Raw genomic sequence first — 17,847 nt, 5'->3', positions numbered from 1 at the left:
CTGGGGGGTGGGGGGGAAGTAAGGACAGCAATGGTGGGGGTAGGCCTGTGCTGTCTTTGCTCCCTGGGCCAGGTGTGGTGGGGCTGGTGTGCTCGGAGGGAGTGATTGGCAAGCGTGACCTGGGTTGGGGCTGCTGCGGAGGAGCAGGTGAGAGAGGGACTGGGGTCCCTGGTGAGGGGGAGGGAAGGGTGTTGGGGAGGCTGGGTCCTGCGCGATCGGCGGCTGGGGTAGGGAAAGCTGCGGGGGGTAGGCGGCAGGTCAGAAAGTACAGATTTTGCTCTGGGGCGGTGGCTGGGAGCATCTTGCCCCAGAGCATGCCGGGAGTTGTGGTCTTTGGGCTATGGGCTTCCGGTCGGCCATGTTGGTTTCCAGAGCACGCCGGGAACTGTAGTTTCATGTTGCCGCTCGGCACAGTGCCATTTAGGATGGGCAGTTACTTCCTCCGCGCCAGTGGAGAGGGGTGCCTTTTCTTGCCGTTTCCTTGTGGTGTTCCACGCGGCTCCCGCCGCTTCCCTTAACGAGCAGATGGCCTGGGAACCTGTGCCTGCCGTTCTGCTTCTGCCCATGCATGGAGCAGGCTGGCGTGGCGGCGCCTGGTGTCACCTGGTGGCCGAACAGCGAGCGGTGCTGCAGGCGAAGAGGCGCTGCAGTGACGCGTTGCTCTCTGCTCCCACCTGCTGGCAAAAGGGGGGTACTGCAGGCGGAGGAGACGCGCATGCGCTTTAGCAATTGCCAAACTTTGTGCCCCGCAGCATGCCGGGAGTTGTGGTCTTTGGGCTCCGAGCTTCCTGTCGGCCACTTTGGCTTCTGCGGTATGCTGGGAAATGTCGTTCCACGTTGCTGCTCGGCTTCCATGCCGGAAGCAACACGGAGACAGGTAGGAAGGGCAGTTGTTTCCTCCGCACCAGTGGACCGGGGTGCCTCTTTTTGCCGCTTCCGTGTGGTTTTCTGTGCGGATCCCACTGCTTCTGTTAACGAGAAAACGTTTTGAGAAGCCGTGCCTGGTTCCACGCATGCGCAGAGTCAGCTGGTGAAAAAGCAGTACCTCTGGCAGGGGCCGGTGTGCATGTGCAGTAGTGGTGCGTCGCCCTATGCCGCCGCCTGCTGCTGGAAACGTAATACTGCAGGCGGAGCGGCTGGGGCAGGGAAAGCCCCGGGCGGGGGGTGGGGAGGGGCGTCGGGCTGCAGGTCAGGAAGCCGGGGGCTGGCTGCGGGGCATCCGCAGCGTCAGGTGATCTGAGGGTCTTGCCCCACAGCGTGCTGGGAGTCGTGGTCTTTGGGTTTCGAGCTTCCTGTCGGCCATGTTGGTTTCCGTGGCATGCTGGGAAACGTAGTTTTTCACGTTGCTGTTCAGCTTCCTAGCTGGGAAGGGCACATTGCTCAGGGCAGTTATTTCCTCCCCGAGACGACGTGGGGTGCGTTTTTCTGCCGTTTTCATTTGTGGTTTTCCACGTGGTTCGCACTGCTTACGTTATTGAGAAAACGGTTTGGGAAGCTGTGTCTGCCGTTCTCAGGATGAGGGCGGTAGCGCCCTCTGCCACCACCTGCTGGCGGAAAAAATCAGTAACGCAGGTGGAGCCATGTAGGACTTCTCAGAGGTAAGAAGCCTTCAATGTATGGGGACCCCTAAACTTGTGCGCCAAGCCCGCAAGACAAATGTCCGTAGCACGGAGCTCAAGGACGACTTCTCAGAGGTAAGCAGCTTTCCCTTTGTTTCCCCATCCTCTCAGGTGCCCTCTTTACGATGCTTGTACACACTTCAGGCTCACAACACTCATTTTCTCCTCTACTTAGTATTCCTAGTCCCCGCCTAACCCCCACCCCCCACTTTCCAAGGACCTATGTGCTCTTCTCAGGTCCCTCCTGAGGTCCTACAGGTCTTTTAAATCTGCTTAGTGTCTTTTCCAGGTTGTACTGTGCCACTATTTTTTCCCCTGCTCCTTTTGAGAATGTCTGTACCCTTCTCAGATCTTGATTGGGTTGGCTTTTTTGGACCCATCTGCATAGCCTTTTGTTTTTTAGATAGTCTACTAAGGTATGTTACTTTGCTTGTGAGTTATTTTACTACATTGAATTGCTTTTTTGTGGTTTGTAATCTGTTACACTCCTAGATTATTTCTACCTATGTAAAGAAAGGTTTCAGCTAATTACAGTCAAAAAAAGTTTTAGTTACCTACTTGCTCATATTGTCATTTCAATAATCAGAACTGAAGCAAAAGCACAGGAATTGTTACTTCTAGTAACACTCCACACATCATTGAGCTAAGCCAAATAAAAAATGCAGCTACTGGTCCTCCTGCTCTCTTTATCCCTTCCTGTGCTTTGCCCCTCCTCCTTCCCAGGTGATTGGGACAGGGTGCCGGGTGGGGCCTAATGGTATATGAGCAGCAGGTGTCCTATATGAGAGCTCATATGAGAGCTCCACCTGAGCAGCTCTTTGGGGGAGGGGAGGGGAGGGGAGGGGAGGGGAGGGGAGGGGAGGGGAGGGGAGGGGAGGGGAGGGGAGGGGAGGGGAGGGGAGGGGAGGGGAGGGGAGGGGAGGGGAGGGGAGGGGAGGGGAGGGGAGGGGAGGGGAGGGGAGGCTCTGTTGTGGTGGAGCTCGGTCGCCCACCCCAGTAAAACCACCACAAGGGAAGATGTTCAGGTGTTTCCCTCTGAGGGTCTGAGGTGAGGCTGTTTGGGCCAGAGGAGCGGTGTGGCAGGTGGTTGCTTGCAAGCACAGTGGTCATTTTGTCCTTTTGTGTTGCCAGGTGGCATGGGTGATGCTGTCTACTCCTTTTGAGCTTGGATCTAATTTCCAGGTACAGAGGCAAGTGGACTGCGGTTTTGAAATGATAAAATGAACTATGGCGTCACTTCTGTTGTTGAGGGATGGGTGCTAATGGTGGCAGCTGAATGTTTATCTTCTGTGTTTTTCTTTGTTCAGGTGGAAACGCAGTGTGCGATACAGGATGTCATGACCCGAGCTGCCTCTGGAGTGACTCTGGTGGGCGATGAAGAGATGTAGCAGTTGCTTTTGGGGTGCGGTTGTCACTGCAGTTATTTTACGACATCAAATAGAGTAAAATTCCAGTTTGCCTTTTCGAGGTGCTGTAAGTGGCTAAAGAGAACAGATGGAAGCATCTGCTCTGTGGGGTAGGTAAGCTGCTGAGGTAAAGGAGGGGATGAGAGTAACTGACCTAAGGGTGCTGTGGCTTTTGCTGCTGTGGTTGCTTTCTCTTCTGTTTCTCAGGTGCCACAGGCAAGGTGGACTGTGATAGTCTTCAGAATAGGAGCAAAGCAGGTCACTTGAATGCTGCCTGGTTCCCGAGAAAGGGGTTGTAGAGGAGAGAAGCTTTCAATATTCAAAGCTGAAGCAAAAGCATGGGCATTGCTGCTTCTAGAGACACCCCAGTTCTCTTGTCTGCACTCTGCATGGTGTTGAGCTAAAATCCAAATGAAAGAAAAAAAAAAAACACAGCTGCTGCTTGTCCTGCTCTGTCTACTTTGTTGTTTCTTGCCCCTCCCCTTTCCCAGGTGCTTGGGTTTGGGTGCTGGGTGGGGCCAAATGGTATATGGGCCCCAGGCAAGGCATGAGGGAGCTCCTTCTGCCTGGGCTGCTCTTAGGGGTAAGTGCTTTGTTTTTCCTTCTGTCAGTTGCAGGGTTCTTTAGGTGGGTCAGAGTCTCTGGATTTCTAGATTGCAAGTGCTTGGAATTCACTTGTTAGAGGGCTATTTAGCAGAGGTTGCCAGCTCGCTCGTTTTTGGGACGGTGGTCTACGCTTCTGTTTTGGGGTTATTTTAATCTCGAGATGTATCAAACCTCTTGTGTAACTCTCCAGAGGACTAAAAAGAGCTTGTTTACACACTGCAAGAGGCTTGACCACAGGCGCAGTATTACCAAGAGACTGAGCAGGGTCATACCAGAGTTACCTTTTTCATCTGTAAAGGGTAAGTCTGTGATTACCCCTGCTGGGGCTGTTGTGTGTGCATGGCTTTTTGGCATTTGTGGAGCTCAGTTGTTTTTGTGTGTATGTTCTTACTTTTTTTTTGAAGGGCAAATTGTGTGCTGAGTGTGGTTGGCAAGAGGAGGTGGGGAGTTGTCTGGCAGGGGAGCTGTTCAGGACTGGTAGGTTTGGTTTCTAGGAGCGTGCGGCATCCTTCCTGACGTGGGATGCGACTGATTGTTGGGCAGGAATGTTCCAGCTGTGGTGTGTCTTAAACAATGTAGCTTGTGTAGTGTGTGTTGTGCGGCCCAGGCAGAGTTTGCTGTGGCGCCGTGAGTGAAGAATCTCAGTTAGAGCTGGTGAGCAGCTGAAGTAAAGGAGCTGGGAAGAGAGAGGTATTGCCGCAGGTACGCTGTGGCTGTGAGGTGCCTCAGTATGGGTGACGCGTTCGGTGACAAACTGGAGCTGATTGATATGGTGATGCACGAAGGGTTAAGAATAAGGTTACTCAGGGGCATAGAGTGGTAACCAGGCTAGAATAAGAGACAGTGGGAACCAGTAAGAAGGAGTTGTTAGGCTCGGATGGGCCTATAGCGGGCTATGCGTGATCAAAAGGAATGCACCAATCAGAAGCCTGTAACTATGTTTGCCAGCCATGTGCAGCGCGTGTAGGGGCCCAGAAAAACTATGTAAGATCTGGCATCGGGGCAATTAAAGGTCTCCATTTCTCGACTATCTTGGAGTCCGTGTCGTCATTCCCTTCAAATGGTAACCCCGTCGTGATAAGGGGTAGAGAGATGCTGTATGGGCATCCGGAGGGAACCCAGCCGAATGAATCAAGCTTGCAGCTGGACTGCAGCTTCAACCCTGGGACATGGCCTGAAGGACAGGTGAGCGGCTGGGCATTCACGATGGGAGCCAATATCTCAGCAGAAGAGGCAATAGTAAAATTATTAACGCAATTATTAATAAAAAGGGGTGTAAAATATGACCCGTTTAAGATAAAGCTACTATCGAAGTTTTTGCAAAAGCAAGGGGTCCCCTCGATGGTCTCAGCTGTGTTTCTTGTAAAGACTTGGGAACAAGGGGGGAGAAAGTGTGGGAGGCAGCATCAAGTGGGGGATACAAACGCTGCTGGGCTGTGGGCCCTCACCTTGCTCCTCCCTGCTGCCAGAGGGCAGCACCACGGCGGCGGGCAGGGTCCAGCACCAGTGGCAGTCCCCGGAGCAAGGCAGGAGCTCACCGGAGAGGAAGAGCCATGGCTCGCCGGGCTGCAGAGCTGACAAGTTAAGACCACCTTCATCAAGCCCTTCCAGTATTATTCGCCGGACTTCCTCGTTGGACACACTTGCTGCTCCCTATCTTGCTGGACAGTGGCCTCGTGATAATCGTGGCCAAGCTGTTCCATGTATGTGAGACAAAGCCACTCAGGCTGAAAGTGCCTGGGCTGAATAATATTTAGAAAAGAAGAGAAGCTCACACAAACGTTCAGCATCGTGGGGCAATCAAATGGTTTTGCAAGATGTCTTTTGTATGAAAAGGTGTATTTTATAACAAAGACTTTTGTGGTGTGTAGCAGATAGTGTTTAAAAGACACTTTTCTGGTGACAATTCTCTCCCCCCTTTCCCCACACACACTTTTTTTAGTAGGGAAATTTCTTTTTACTTGGCTGTTTTACAGCTACTGGGACCAAAGGATTGCTGAAGTATTTCAGCAGTCTCAAATTATGTGACCTTGCTGAACAGCCTCAGCCCTAAACAAAATAAGACAAGTTAACGTGTTTGAAAATTTTAAAATTGAAGAGTATCTAAAAAGCAGTGTTAGTCTGTGGTGTACTTTTTTTGTTGATATCATAAATTTGTGTTTCAGGTAAGTCCCACGTAAATAACTGTCTTATAGCAATAAACTTTACTGAGCAAGTAAGCGTAAATCACAGTGGCCTCTACAAGTCCTGCATTCAGGGTGCATTGAGCCCCTCTTTAAAACATTATGCAAAAGTTCAGCAAATGAAAAATGTACCAGGAGGTATTAAAATATTAGGTCTGTTAAACTAGTAAATGAGCAGAATTTGATTTGCTATCTTTCTTCCCATTAAAATAGAGAGATGTGTGCAGATGGGACTAGAGAGCTCTGTTTTCAAGTAACAGCTCTGATTTACACTGAAGAAATTGTTGAGGGGGAGAAGGTTTTAAAGGTAGTGGGTTTGTGCATCAGATTTGCGTGATATGACCAGTTGATGGTTCTTCTCCAGTTTTTGCGGATATTAATTTGTTCTGAAACAGTTGCAGAGAAAGTCAAAGTCTAAGATATACTGCTTTAGATAGGTTGTTTAAAACTGGTATGACTGGATTCACAGAAGATGGGCTCATTCAGGTGAAGGAAGTCTGTGATTCTGTTGATTGCTGTGGCAGCTCTACTTTAATGTGAATTCACACTACAGACTCAGAATTAAGTAAATACAACAGCTCTTGTTTTAAGGCCAGCTTTTACATGTATGCACCCAAAAATTAGCCTTAAATTTCACATGTGCTGTCTTGTGCCATAGCAGAGCTGCAAGGTAAAGTATTTAAATCAATTTCAAAATCTCTTTGAGAGTGTGTAGAACTTTTATTAAAAAAAAACCTCTTATGTATAGAGTTGGAATATTTGGCTTTCTGGGGGGTTAATCTGTGCGTTGTTCAAGCACAGTCTTAATGAAAGAGTTCAAGTTCTTTTAGCACACTTTAAAACCTAACTATGCATAGGCCTAGTCAGTTCCTTGATTAACTGCTTTGGAGCTTAAAAAAGAAACCCTTAATGTGGTTCAGCTGTCCTTTCCTTGCTTGATGCTGTAGTCCTGTAGCAACAAATTTAAGTACTTGAGAAAGGAAAAGATAATGATTATTTTGTTTATCGCGTTTGTTGCAATTATAATAGTTACACCATGCCTGCTGCAACGATTGCAAAAAATGATTAATTGTTCGTGGCACACAATTTGGCTTGTAGAAACAAAGAAAGGGGGAATTATGGGTGACGTGTTCGGTGACAAACTGGAGCTGATTGATATGGTGATGCACTAAGGGTTAAGAAGAAGGTTACTCAGGGGCATAGAGTGGTAACCAGGCTAGAATAAGAGACAGTGGGAACCAGTAAGAAGGAGTTGTTAGGCTCGGATGGGCCTATAGCGGGCTATGCGTGATCAAAAGGAATGCACCAATCAGAAGCCTGTAACTATGTTTGCCAGCCATGTGCAGCGCGTGTAGGGGCCCAGAAGAACTATGTAAGATCTGGCATCGGGGCAATTAAAGGTCTCCATTTCTCGACTATCTTGGAGTCCGTGTCGTCATTCCCTTCACCTCAGGGTGTGATTTTCTCTTGTATCTGCAGGTGCCTAGTGCAGTCTTGGACAGGGAAATCCCCATGTCATGGAGCAGTGAGGGAAGGTGAGAATGTTGTGAGCGAGGTCATCCCTTATCGGAAGCGAAGGGAAAGACGTTCAGGTGTTTCCCTCTGAGGGTCTGAGGTGAGGCTGTTTGGGCCAGAGGAGCGGTGTGGCAGGTGGTTGCTTGCAAGCACAGTGGTCATTTTGTCCTTTTGTGTTGCCAGGTGGCATGGGTGATGCTGTCTACTCCTTTTGAGCTTGGATCTGATTTCCAGGTACAGAGGCAAGTGGACTGCTGTTTTAAAATGATAAAATGAACTATGGAGTCACTTCTGTTCTTCTGTTGTTTTCAGATAGCCTAGTCAAGTGTGTGATTTTTCCTGTGAGTGATGTTATTTCATGGAATTGGTTTTTCTTTTTTGGCGTGTCATCTGTGGTGCTCCTAGATTTTTCTTCCTATGCAAAAAGAAAGGTTTAAGCCAATGCCAGCTGAAGATGATCAGTTACTTGCTTGGTCATATTGTCCTCTCAATATTCAAAGCTGAAGCAAAAGCCTGGGGATTGTTGCTTCTAGAAACACCCCACTTCTCTTGTCTGCACTCTGCATGGTGTTGAGCTGAAAACCAGATGGAAAAATAAAAAAGGAAACCACAGCTGCTGCTTGTCCTGCTCTGTCTACTTTGTAGTTTCTTGCCCCTCCCCTTTCCCAGGTGCTTGGGTTTGGGTGCTGGGCGGGGCCAAATGGTATATGAGCCCCAGGCAAGGCATGAGGGAGCTCATTCTGCCTGGGCTGCTCTTAGGGGTAAGTGCTTTGTTTTTCCTTCTGTCAGTTGCAGGGTTCTTTGGGTGGGTTGGAGTCTATGGACTGATGCGTACCGGTTTCTACTTGGAAATGCACATCTCTTTGAGGTAAGGGTTCGAAGGATCTGTTAGAGGAAAGCAATCTATATAGTAGGAGCAGGTGCCTTTATTGCATGCAGCTCTTCTTCAGGTGAGTAATTGTTAGAGCGTGTTTACGGATAGGGTGGTAATGTTAGCTTGTGTGTTCTAGGTCCCTTAAAATTTTACAGCTTGATTGGGGCTTCCTGTGAGTCTTGGCCTGTATGTCAAATATTATGCAAGTTCCAGCTGTGGTGGTAAAGTGATGGAGCAGGGTTTAGGAGAACTGGCTCATGGAAGCTCCCTGTGCAAGCATGTATCTGAAAAGAGCAGAAGGAGGCAGGTAAGGTGTAGTCTTTTCCAGGGTTAGGGGCAGTTTGTTATATTTCTGGAGCTTTTGCCTGTGGTTTGGCTGGCTGTGGAGTCTTTAGACCTTGCAGCCTTCTAGATGTTAAGTGCTTGGAATTGACGTACTAGAGGTATGTTTGGGAGGGGTTGCTGGCTAACTTGTGTTTGGGAAATGGTGGTGGTACGGTTCCTTGACTGCATAAGCGCAGTATTACCTAGAGAGTGAGCAGGCTCACCTTTTCCATTCGTGAAAGATAAGTCTGTGATCGTGGCGCCGCCTGGGGAACATTTGTCTCAGATCGAGCTAACCTGCAGCTGAGGTAAAGGAGCTGGTGCGAGGGAGGTATTGCAGCAGGTACGCTGTGGCTGTGAGGTGCCTCAGGGTGTGCTTTTTGTGTTGTCTCTGCAGGTGCCTAGTGCGGTCATATTTGCCTCATTGGTGCTTTATTCAGCATTTCTCTCCCATCAGGGAGTATCCATTTTCCCTCAGACTTCGTGGCTCCTGATTCCTTAAAGAAATCTCTCTTAAAACTTTTTAGTTCTTTCTTAGTTTTCAACAATTCCCTGAATCCTCTCTCGATTTATTCTCCGTTTTCCCTCAGACATTAGGTGCCTTAAATACCTGACTTCTCTTTCTACATATTGTAATTTATTTTTCAATACTCCCAAGCCCTGCTTTCCCAGAAAGTTGAATAGCTTGTTAGTAGCTTCCTTCACAACTGTTTTCTCGTGTTCTGACAATAAACGATCATCCACATTTTGTAACAGAAATTCCTCCTTGGGAGGTTGGAATTGCTCCAAAATCTGTTCTAGAACTTTGCCCAAATTAATCGGTGGCCCTGTAAACCCCTGAGGTAAAACTGTCCATATGTATTGTTGCTTCCGCCCCCACTTCAGAGTCTTTCCAGTCAGAGGTGAATATATCTTTGCTCTCAGGGCCCGAGAGCACTCCATTAATACCACTGTTATTCCAGTCTAACAATTTACTATTTGAATGCCCAATTTCATCATCAAATCCCTTCCCAACAAGTTAGTCCCTGCCTTGGGTACATACAATAATTGCCTAGAGATCATTTTATCCCCTAGTCTCAGCTTGGTATCCCCCAAAGGTGGCACTGTTATCCCAGCCCCCATCTACCCCCATCACTTTTTAGGGTTTCATTAGTTAATTTAATCCCTGATACTTTACAGGCCGGTAATGACCTAGCTGCCCCAGTGTATTGGGTTTGATGGCAAGGTTTGGGGGGGGGCTGCAGTGGCAGCCCCCCACGAGGAGAATCCAGAAACCTCCCCGTAGCAGATAAGGGACAATTTCATCCGGCCCCAGAGGGGCTCACCGCTGCCCAGAGCCAAGCCATGAGCAACACAGTCCGTGCCTCTGTGAGAGCACATCCATGAAAACAAACGAACAAACAAAAACCTGCTGCTCAACAGCAGCTGGGAGAGTGAGGAGTGAGAAACCTCCCCGCAGACACCAAAGTCAGCACAGAAGGAGGGGGTGGAGGCGCTCCAGGTGCTGGAGCCGAAGCCCCCTGTGGCCTGTGGAGACGCCCCTGGTGGAGCAGGCTGCCCCCCCCCCATCCCCCCCCCTTGTCGATACTTGGGAACCTGACCAAACACCACAGCAAATATACCAAAACTTCTAGACTGTTACTTAGATAATGCCTACATCCTCTTTCCCTGCTCATTCAACTTTCCCAACTCATTCAAAAAAACAGCTCTGTCAAACATTACATACCCCACCTTTAACACCTTCAATAACCCTTTTTAACACTTCTTCTTATCTTTCTCCAGCCTGTACTTTCACCAAAGTCTCAGTCATTAGCCAACTTAATTCCATACCTTTCTCCCTCATCCCATTTTCCTTCTCTCCTCCTTCTTCCACTCCGGATATTCCTACCTGAAGTGGCCAGCCTGCCCACACTTAAAACATCCCATCAAAGCCTGTCTCTGCTAAGATTCAGGCCGCAACACGGGTAGCTTTCCTTGCCTGCCATTCCTTCATCTCTCTTCCTCTCTTTTCCATCCTGGCCCTGACTCCCCCTGAAGATTTTCTTCCTCTTTCTCCAGCCCTCTGCCTGACTACTTGCTACACTGTCAATACCATTAGTTTCACTCTGTGCTTTTCCTTCTCATCTCCCCTCTTGACACACACGTTCAGGGCCTCCCACAGGAGGGCCCCCCAGTGACTGTTCACTACATCCCCCCCCACCTTCTGGAGCATTTTCTGTGTATCTTGCCAGGCTTCAATCACAAAATGAACTTTCAAGAGCCCTTGGGATACCGGGTCCTCAGCATTCATCCCCAAGTACTTTCTCATTCTGACCCCAAGTCTCTCATGATTTCTGTGTTGCACACTATTATTCTTCCAGCCAGGATCAGCAAGTGGTTATTTCTGCCTTGCCGGTATTACCCCTGGTCCTGGAGGATGAGTTCTTTCCCATTTTTGTATAGCAGCTCTCCTCCTGATCATTCCCATTTCTTTCCCTGTAAACAACATATTTATATACATAATTTCCACCCCCCCGAGTATAAGTTAGGTCCTAGGAAACTCCTAATCTCTCTGCTGGTAAGGAGGGGGGGAAGTTCACTTAAGGGGATACACAGTTAGTGTTAGTACTGTTAGTATCCGGAAGGCAAAATTCTCAGTACCTCTTCTACCTTGTTTTAATTCTTGCCAGAGCCTAGAGTACGCTCTTCTCTAGGGACAGTGTTAATTGCAGTCCCTGTCTCCTTTCCTGGAGCGGCTGCTGCTGCCACCGGTGCAATATTAGGATTATAGGGAGCATAACTTGGCTCCTCCTCCAAAAAAAAGGAATCTTATCGTTTACACATAAATTTCAAGCCTGAATTTTTATCAGGCCTGTATTTTGGCCAAAATACTGCTGTTTCCTTAATTGGTTCTTTTTGTCTTAGTAATTTATTCTCGATTGCAATGGCGGGCGCCCCACAAGCAGGAGAGCGCACCTACTACTAGTTCCAAAACACAGTTTATATACTTTTTGATGACAGGACCCTCCCCTGTTTCCCCACTGGAGTGGGTAATCCAGGTTCACAATCTATCTGATGCTTCACAGGCAATGCCTGGCCTTCAGTTTCTGGCCTGTTTTTGAGATGGTAATGTTTCCTCCCCTTATCTGGCTTGACTTAACATAGTGATTTTTACCTGATTGCTCTAAGGAGTCTGGTTGTCTGCATTTTAGGAGGTCACCTGCTGAGCTTTCTTATCACTGTAAGCATATCTCAATACCACATTCCTTCCTTCTAAACTATGTAACACTGCAAAAACATTTCTATTCCCACAAGAGTGAGCAGGCTCACCTTTTCCATTCGTGAAAGATAAGTCTGTGATCGCGGCGCTGCCCGGGCGCATTTTCGCGCAGCGCCGCTTGGACACATTTGTCTCAGATGGAGCTAACGAGCAGCTGAGGTAAAGGAGCTGGTGCGAGGGAGGTATTGCAGCAGGTACGCTGTGGCTGTGGGGTGCCTCAGGGTGTGCTTTTTCTGTTGTCTCTGCAGGTGCCTAGTGCGGTCTTGGACAGGGAAATCCCCGTGTCACGGAGCAGTGAGGGAAGGTGAGCGTGTTGTCAGCCTGGTCGTCCCTTAACCGAAGTGAAGGGATGTAGTGGGTTTATGTGGCAAGGTTTTGGTAGCAGTGGGCTCTAGGGGTGCCTTCTGTGGGAAGAGTCTAGAAGCTGCCCCACGTTAGGTAAGGGCCCCAGTGCCGAGCGGAGCCAATAAGTGGTGATGTTTGCGTGTCTGTGAGAGCATATTTAAGAAAGGAAAAAAAACAAACCACACGCTGTGCCACACAGCAGCTGGGAGAGCAAGAGGAGTGAGGAACAGCCTTGCAGGCGCCAAGGTCAGTGAATAAGGAGGGGGAGAGGTACTGCAGGCGCCGGAGCAGAAGTCCCCAGCGGCCTGTGGCGAGGGCCATGGTGAAGCAGGCTGTCCCCCTGCAGCCTATGGAGTACCACGGTGGAGCAGGGTTCCACGCTGCAGCCGGTGGAGGAGACCATGGTGGAGCAGGTGGACCTGCACTGATGGAGGCTGTGGCCTGTGGAAGACCCCTGCCGGAGCAGATTCCGGGCCGGACCTGTAGACCGTGGAGAGGAGACCACGCAGGAGCAGGTGAGCTGGCAGGAGCTGCTGCCTGTGGGGGATCCAGGTTGGAGCAGTTTGCTCCTGAGGGATGGACCCCGTGGTATGGACCTACATCTGGAGCAGTTCTTGAAAAGCTGCTGCCTGTGGGCAGCCCACACCAGATCAGTTCACCAAGGACTGTATCCTGTGGGAGGAACCCCACAGCACAGGGGATGAAGGCGTCCGAGAAGGAGTGGCGGCGAAGAAGTGCTATAGGCTGACCATAAACACTGGTCACCTGCACCGCTGGGGGGGAGAAGGTGGAAGAGGGTGGTTGTGGGGGGAAGGTGCTTTTGGTTGCTTTCCTTCGTTTCTCGCTTCTGTAGGTTGTGTAGTAATAAGCAATAAATCTTACTATCTTCCTATGCTGAGCGTGTTTTGCCCGTCACGATATTTACTGTGTGACCTCCTCTCCTCGTCCTTATCTTAACCCTTGAGCCCTTTTCATCATATTTTTTCCCTGTTATTCTTTGAGGATGGGGAGTGAGAGAGTGATTGTGGTGGAGCTCGGTTGCCAACCCCAGTAAAACTACCCCAGGGGAAGACGTTCAAGTGTTTCCCTCTGAGGGTCTGAGGTGAGGCTGTTTGGGCCAGAGGAGCGGTGTGGCAGGTGGTTGCTTGCGAATACAGTGGTCATTTTGTCCTTTAGTATTCCCAGGTGGCATGGGTGATGGTGGCTGGTCCTTTCGAGCTGTGCGTTGTTCAAGCACAGTCTTAATGAAAGAGTTCAAGTTCTTTTAGCACACTTTAAAACCTAACTATGCATAGAGCTAGTCAGTTCCTTGATTAACTGCTTTGGAGCTTAAAAAAGAAACCCTTAATGTGGTTCAGCTGTCCTTTCCTTGCATGATGCTGTAGTTCTGTAGCAACAAATTTAAGTACTTGAGAAAGGAAAAGATAATGATCTTGTTTATCGCGTTTGTTGCAATTATAATAGTTACACCATGCCTGCTGCAACGATTGCAAAAAATGATTAATTGTTCGTGGCACACAATTTGGCTTGTAGAAACAAAGAAAGGGGGAATTATGGGTGACGTGTTCGGTGACAAACTGGAGCTGATTGATATGGTGATGCACTAAGGGTTAAGAAGAAGGTTACTCAGGGGCATAGAGTGGTAACCAGGCTAGAATAAGAGACAGTGGGAACCAGTAAGAAGGAGTTGTTAGGCTCGGATGGGCCTATAGCGGGCTATGCGTGATCAAAAGGAATGCACCAATCAGAAGCCTGTAACTATGTTTGCCAGCCATGTGCAGCGCGTGTAGGGGCCCAGAAGAGCTATGTAAGATCTGGCATCGGGGCAATTAAAGGTCTCCATTTCTCGACTATCTTGGAGTCCGTGTCGTCATTCCCTTCACCTCAGGGTGTGCTTTTCTCTTGTCTTTGCAGGTGCCTAGTGCAGTCCTGGACAGGGAAATCCCCATGTCATGGAGCAGTGAGGGAAGGCGAGAATGTTGTGAGCGAGGTCATCCCTTATCGGAAGCGAAGGGAAAGACGTTCAGGTCTTTCCCTCTGAGGGTCTGAGGTGAGGCTGTTTGGGCCAGAGGAGCGGTGTGGCAGGTGGTTGCTTGCAAGCACAGTGGTCATTTTGTCCTTTTGTGTTGCCAGGTGGCATGGGTGATGCTGTCTACTCCTTTTGAGCTTGGATCTAATTTCCAGGTACAGAGGCAAGTGAACTGCTGTTTTAAAATGATAAAATGAACTATGGAGTCACTTCTGTTGTTGAGGGATGGGTGCTAATGGTGGCAGCTGAATGTTTATCTTCTGTGTTTTTCTTTGTTCAGGCGGAAACGCAGTGTGCGATACAGGATGTCATGACCCGAGCTGCCTCTGGAGTGACTCTGGTGGGCGATGAAGAGATGTAGCAGTTGCTTTTGGGGTGCGGTTGTCACTGCAGTTATTTTACGACATCAAATAGAGTAAAATTCCAGTTTGCCTTTTCGAGGTGCTGTAAGTGGCTAAAGAGAACAGATGGAAGCATCTGCTCTGTGGGGTAGGTAAGCTGCTGAGGTAAAGGAGGGGATGAGAGTAACTGACCTAAGGGTGCTGTGGCTTTTGCTGCTGTGGTCGCTTTCTCTTCTGTTTCTCAGGTGCCACAGGCAAGGTGGACTGTGATAGTCTTCAGAATAGGAGCAAAGCAGGTCACTTGAATGCTGCCTGGTTCCCGAGAAAGGGGTTGTAGAGGAGAGAAGCTTTCAACATGCAAAGCTGAAGCAAAAGCATGGGCATTGCTGCTTCTAGAGACACCCCAGTTCTCTTGTCTGCACTGTGTATGGTGTTTAGCTGAAAATGATATTAAAAACAACCACAGCTGCTGCTTGTCCTGCTCTGTGTACTTTGTTGTTTTTTGCCCCTCCCCTTTCCCAGGTGCTTGGGTTTGGGTGGTGGGCGGGGCCAAATGGTATATGAGCCCCAGGCAAGGCATGAGGGAGCTCCTTCTGCCTGGGCTGCTCTTAGGGGTAAGTGCTTTGTTTTTCCTTCTGTCAGTTGCAGGGTTCTTTGGGTGGGTTGGAGTCTATGGACTGATGCGTACCGGTCTCTACTTGGAAATGCACATCTCTTTGAGGTAAGGCCTTGAAGGATCTGTTAGAGGAAAGCAATCTATCTATATAGTAGGAGCAGGTGCCTTTATTGCATGCAGCTCTTCTTCAGGTGAGTAATTGTTAGAGCGTGTTTACGGATAGGGTGGTAATGTTAGCTTGTGTGTTCTGGGTCCCTTAGGATTTTGACAGCTTGATTGGGGCTTCCTGTGAGTCTTGGCCTGTATGTCAAATATTATGCAAGTTCCAGCTGTGGTGGTAAAGTGATGGAGCAGGGTTTAGGAGAACTGGATCGTGGAAGCTCCCTGAGCAGCAGGAGGCAGGTGAGGTGTAGTCTTTTCCAGGGTTGGGGGCAGTTTGTTATATTTCTGGAGCTTTTGCCTGTGGTTTGGCTGGCTGTGGAGTCTTTAGACCTTGCAGCCTTCTAGATGTTAAGTGCTTGGAATTGACGTACTAGAGGTATGTTTAGGAGGGGTTGCTAGCTAACTTGTGTTTGGGAAATGGTGGGGTACGGTTCCTTATTTGGGGGTTCTATTTTAGTCTCTGGGTATATCAAGGCATTTGCGTAACTGTGCAGAGGATTCACAAAGAGCCTCAGTATGCATGGCAAGGGCCTTGACTGCATAAGGGCAGTATGAGGAAGAGGCTGAGCAGGGTCACCGTTTTCATCTGTGAAGGGTAACTCTGTGATTGTGGCACTGCCCGGGGCTTGTTTTCGTGCGGCGCTGCCTGGACACATTTTGGCACAGTGCTGCCTGGTCATGAATCTCAGAGCTAACGAGCAGCTGAAGTAAAGGAGCTGGGAAGAGAGGTATTGCAGCAAGTATGCTGTGGCTGTGAGGTGCCTCAGGGTGTGGTTTTCTCTTGTCTCTGCAGGTGCCTAGTGCAGTCTTGGACAGGTAAACCCCCATGTCATGGAGCAGTGGGGGAAGGTGAGAGTGGTGTCAGCGAGGTCATCCCTTATCGGAAGCGAAGGGAAAGACGTTCAGGTCTTTCCCTCTGAGGGTCTGAGGTGAGGCTGTTTGGGCCAGAGGAGCGGTGTGGCAGGTGGTTGCTTGCAAGCACAGTGGTCATTTTGTCCTTTTGTGTTGCCAGGTGGCATGGGTGATGCTGTCTACTCCTTTTGAGCTTGGATCTGATTTCCAGGTACAGAGGCAAGTGGACTGTTGTTTTAAAATGATAAAATGAACTATGGAGTCACTTCTGTTGTTGAGGGATGGGTGCTAATGGTGGCAGCTGAATGTTTATCTTCTGTGTTTTTCTTTGTTCAGGTGGAAACGCAGTGTGCGATACAGGATGTCATGACCCGAGCTGCCTCTGGAGTGACTCTGGTGGGCGATGAAGAGATGTAGCAGTTGCTTTTGGGGTGCGGTTGTCACTGCAGTTATTTTACGACATCAAATAGAGTAAAATTCCAGTTTGCCTTTTCGAGGTGCTGTAAGTGGCTAAAGAGAACAGATGGAAGCATCTGCTCTGTGGGGTAGGTAAGCTGCTGAGGTAAAGGAGGGGATGAGAGTAACTGACCTAAGGGTGCTGTGGCTTTTGCTGCTGTGGTTGCTTTCTCTTCTGTTTCTCAGGTGCCACAGGCAAGGTGGACTGTGATAGTCTTCAGAATAGGAGCAAAGCAGGTCACTTGAATGCTGCCTGGTTCCCGAGAAAGGGGTTGTAGAGGAGAGAAGCTTTCAACATGCAAAGCTGAAGCAAAAGCATGGGCATTGCTGCTTCTAGAGACACCCCAGTTCTCTTGTCTGCACTGTGTATGGTGTTTAGCTGAAAATGATATTAAAAACAAACAAAAAAACCAACCACAGCTGCTGCTTGTCCTGCTCTGTGTACTTTGTTTTTTTTGCCCCTCCTCTTTCCCAGGTGCTTGGGTTTGGGTGCTGGGCGGGGCCAAATGGTATATGAGCCCCAGGCAAGGCATGAGGGAGCTCCTTCTGCCTGGGCTGCTCTTAGGGGTAAGTGCTTTGTTTTTCCTTCTGTCAGTTGCAGGGTTCTTTGGGTGGGTTGGAGTCTATGGACTGATGCGCACCGGTCTCTACTTGGACATGCACATCTCTTTGAATCACAGAATCGTCTAGGTTGGAAGAGACCTCCAAGATCATCTAGTCCAACCTCTGTCCTAACACTAACAAGACCTCCACTAAACCATATCACTAAGGGCTACATCTAAATGTCTTTTAAAGATCTCCAGGGATGGCGACTCAACCACTTCCCTGGGCAGCCCATTCCAATGCCTAACAACCCTTTCAGTAAAGAAGTTCTTCATAACATCCAACCTAAACCTCCCCTGGCACAACTTTAGCCCATTCCCCCTTGTCCTGTCACCAGGCATGTGGGAGAATAGACCAACCCCCACCTCTCTACAGCCTCCTTTAAGGTACCTATAGAGAACAATGAGGTCACCCCTGTGCCTCCTCTTCTCCAGGCTAAACAACCCCAGCTCCCTCAGCTGCTCCTCGTAAGACTTGTTCTCCAGACCCCTCACCAGCTTCGTTGCCCTTCTCTGGACACTCTCGAGCATCTCCATGTCCTTCTTGTGGCGAGGGGCCCAAAACTGAACACAGTACTTGAGGTGCGGCCTCACCAGAGCCGAGTACAGGGGGACAATCACCTCCCTAGACCTGCTGGCCGCACTGCTTCTTATACAG

The 17,847-nt window shown here is 49.2% G+C and overlaps 1 long non-coding RNA gene across 2 annotated transcripts; it reads left to right on the top strand.

Moving 5' to 3' along the window:
• Positions 1 to 2,559: 2,559 nt before the first annotated feature.
• On the top strand, positions 2,560 to 17,349 carry LOC136791166 (uncharacterized). 2 transcript variants are annotated; one of them, XR_010832637.1, is made up of 13 exons: positions 2,560 to 2,809; positions 2,927 to 3,608; positions 7,294 to 7,429; positions 7,513 to 7,563; positions 12,035 to 12,377; positions 12,478 to 12,646; positions 14,046 to 14,181; positions 14,265 to 14,323; positions 14,441 to 14,649; positions 14,747 to 15,519; positions 16,073 to 16,208; positions 16,292 to 16,350; positions 16,468 to 17,349. It is a non-coding gene; the product is annotated as an uncharacterized lncRNA (long non-coding RNA). The 2 variants fall into 2 exon arrangements; XR_010832636.1 differs by having other exon boundaries at positions 2,560 to 2,801; positions 16,468 to 17,348.
• Positions 17,350 to 17,847: the final 498 nt, after the last annotated feature.

This window comes from Anser cygnoides, chromosome 6, assembly GCF_040182565.1.
Source record: "Anser cygnoides isolate HZ-2024a breed goose chromosome 6, Taihu_goose_T2T_genome, whole genome shotgun sequence".
Taxonomy (NCBI): domain Eukaryota; kingdom Metazoa; phylum Chordata; class Aves; order Anseriformes; family Anatidae; genus Anser; species Anser cygnoides.
This window is presented reverse-complemented; position numbering and strand designations above follow the sequence as displayed.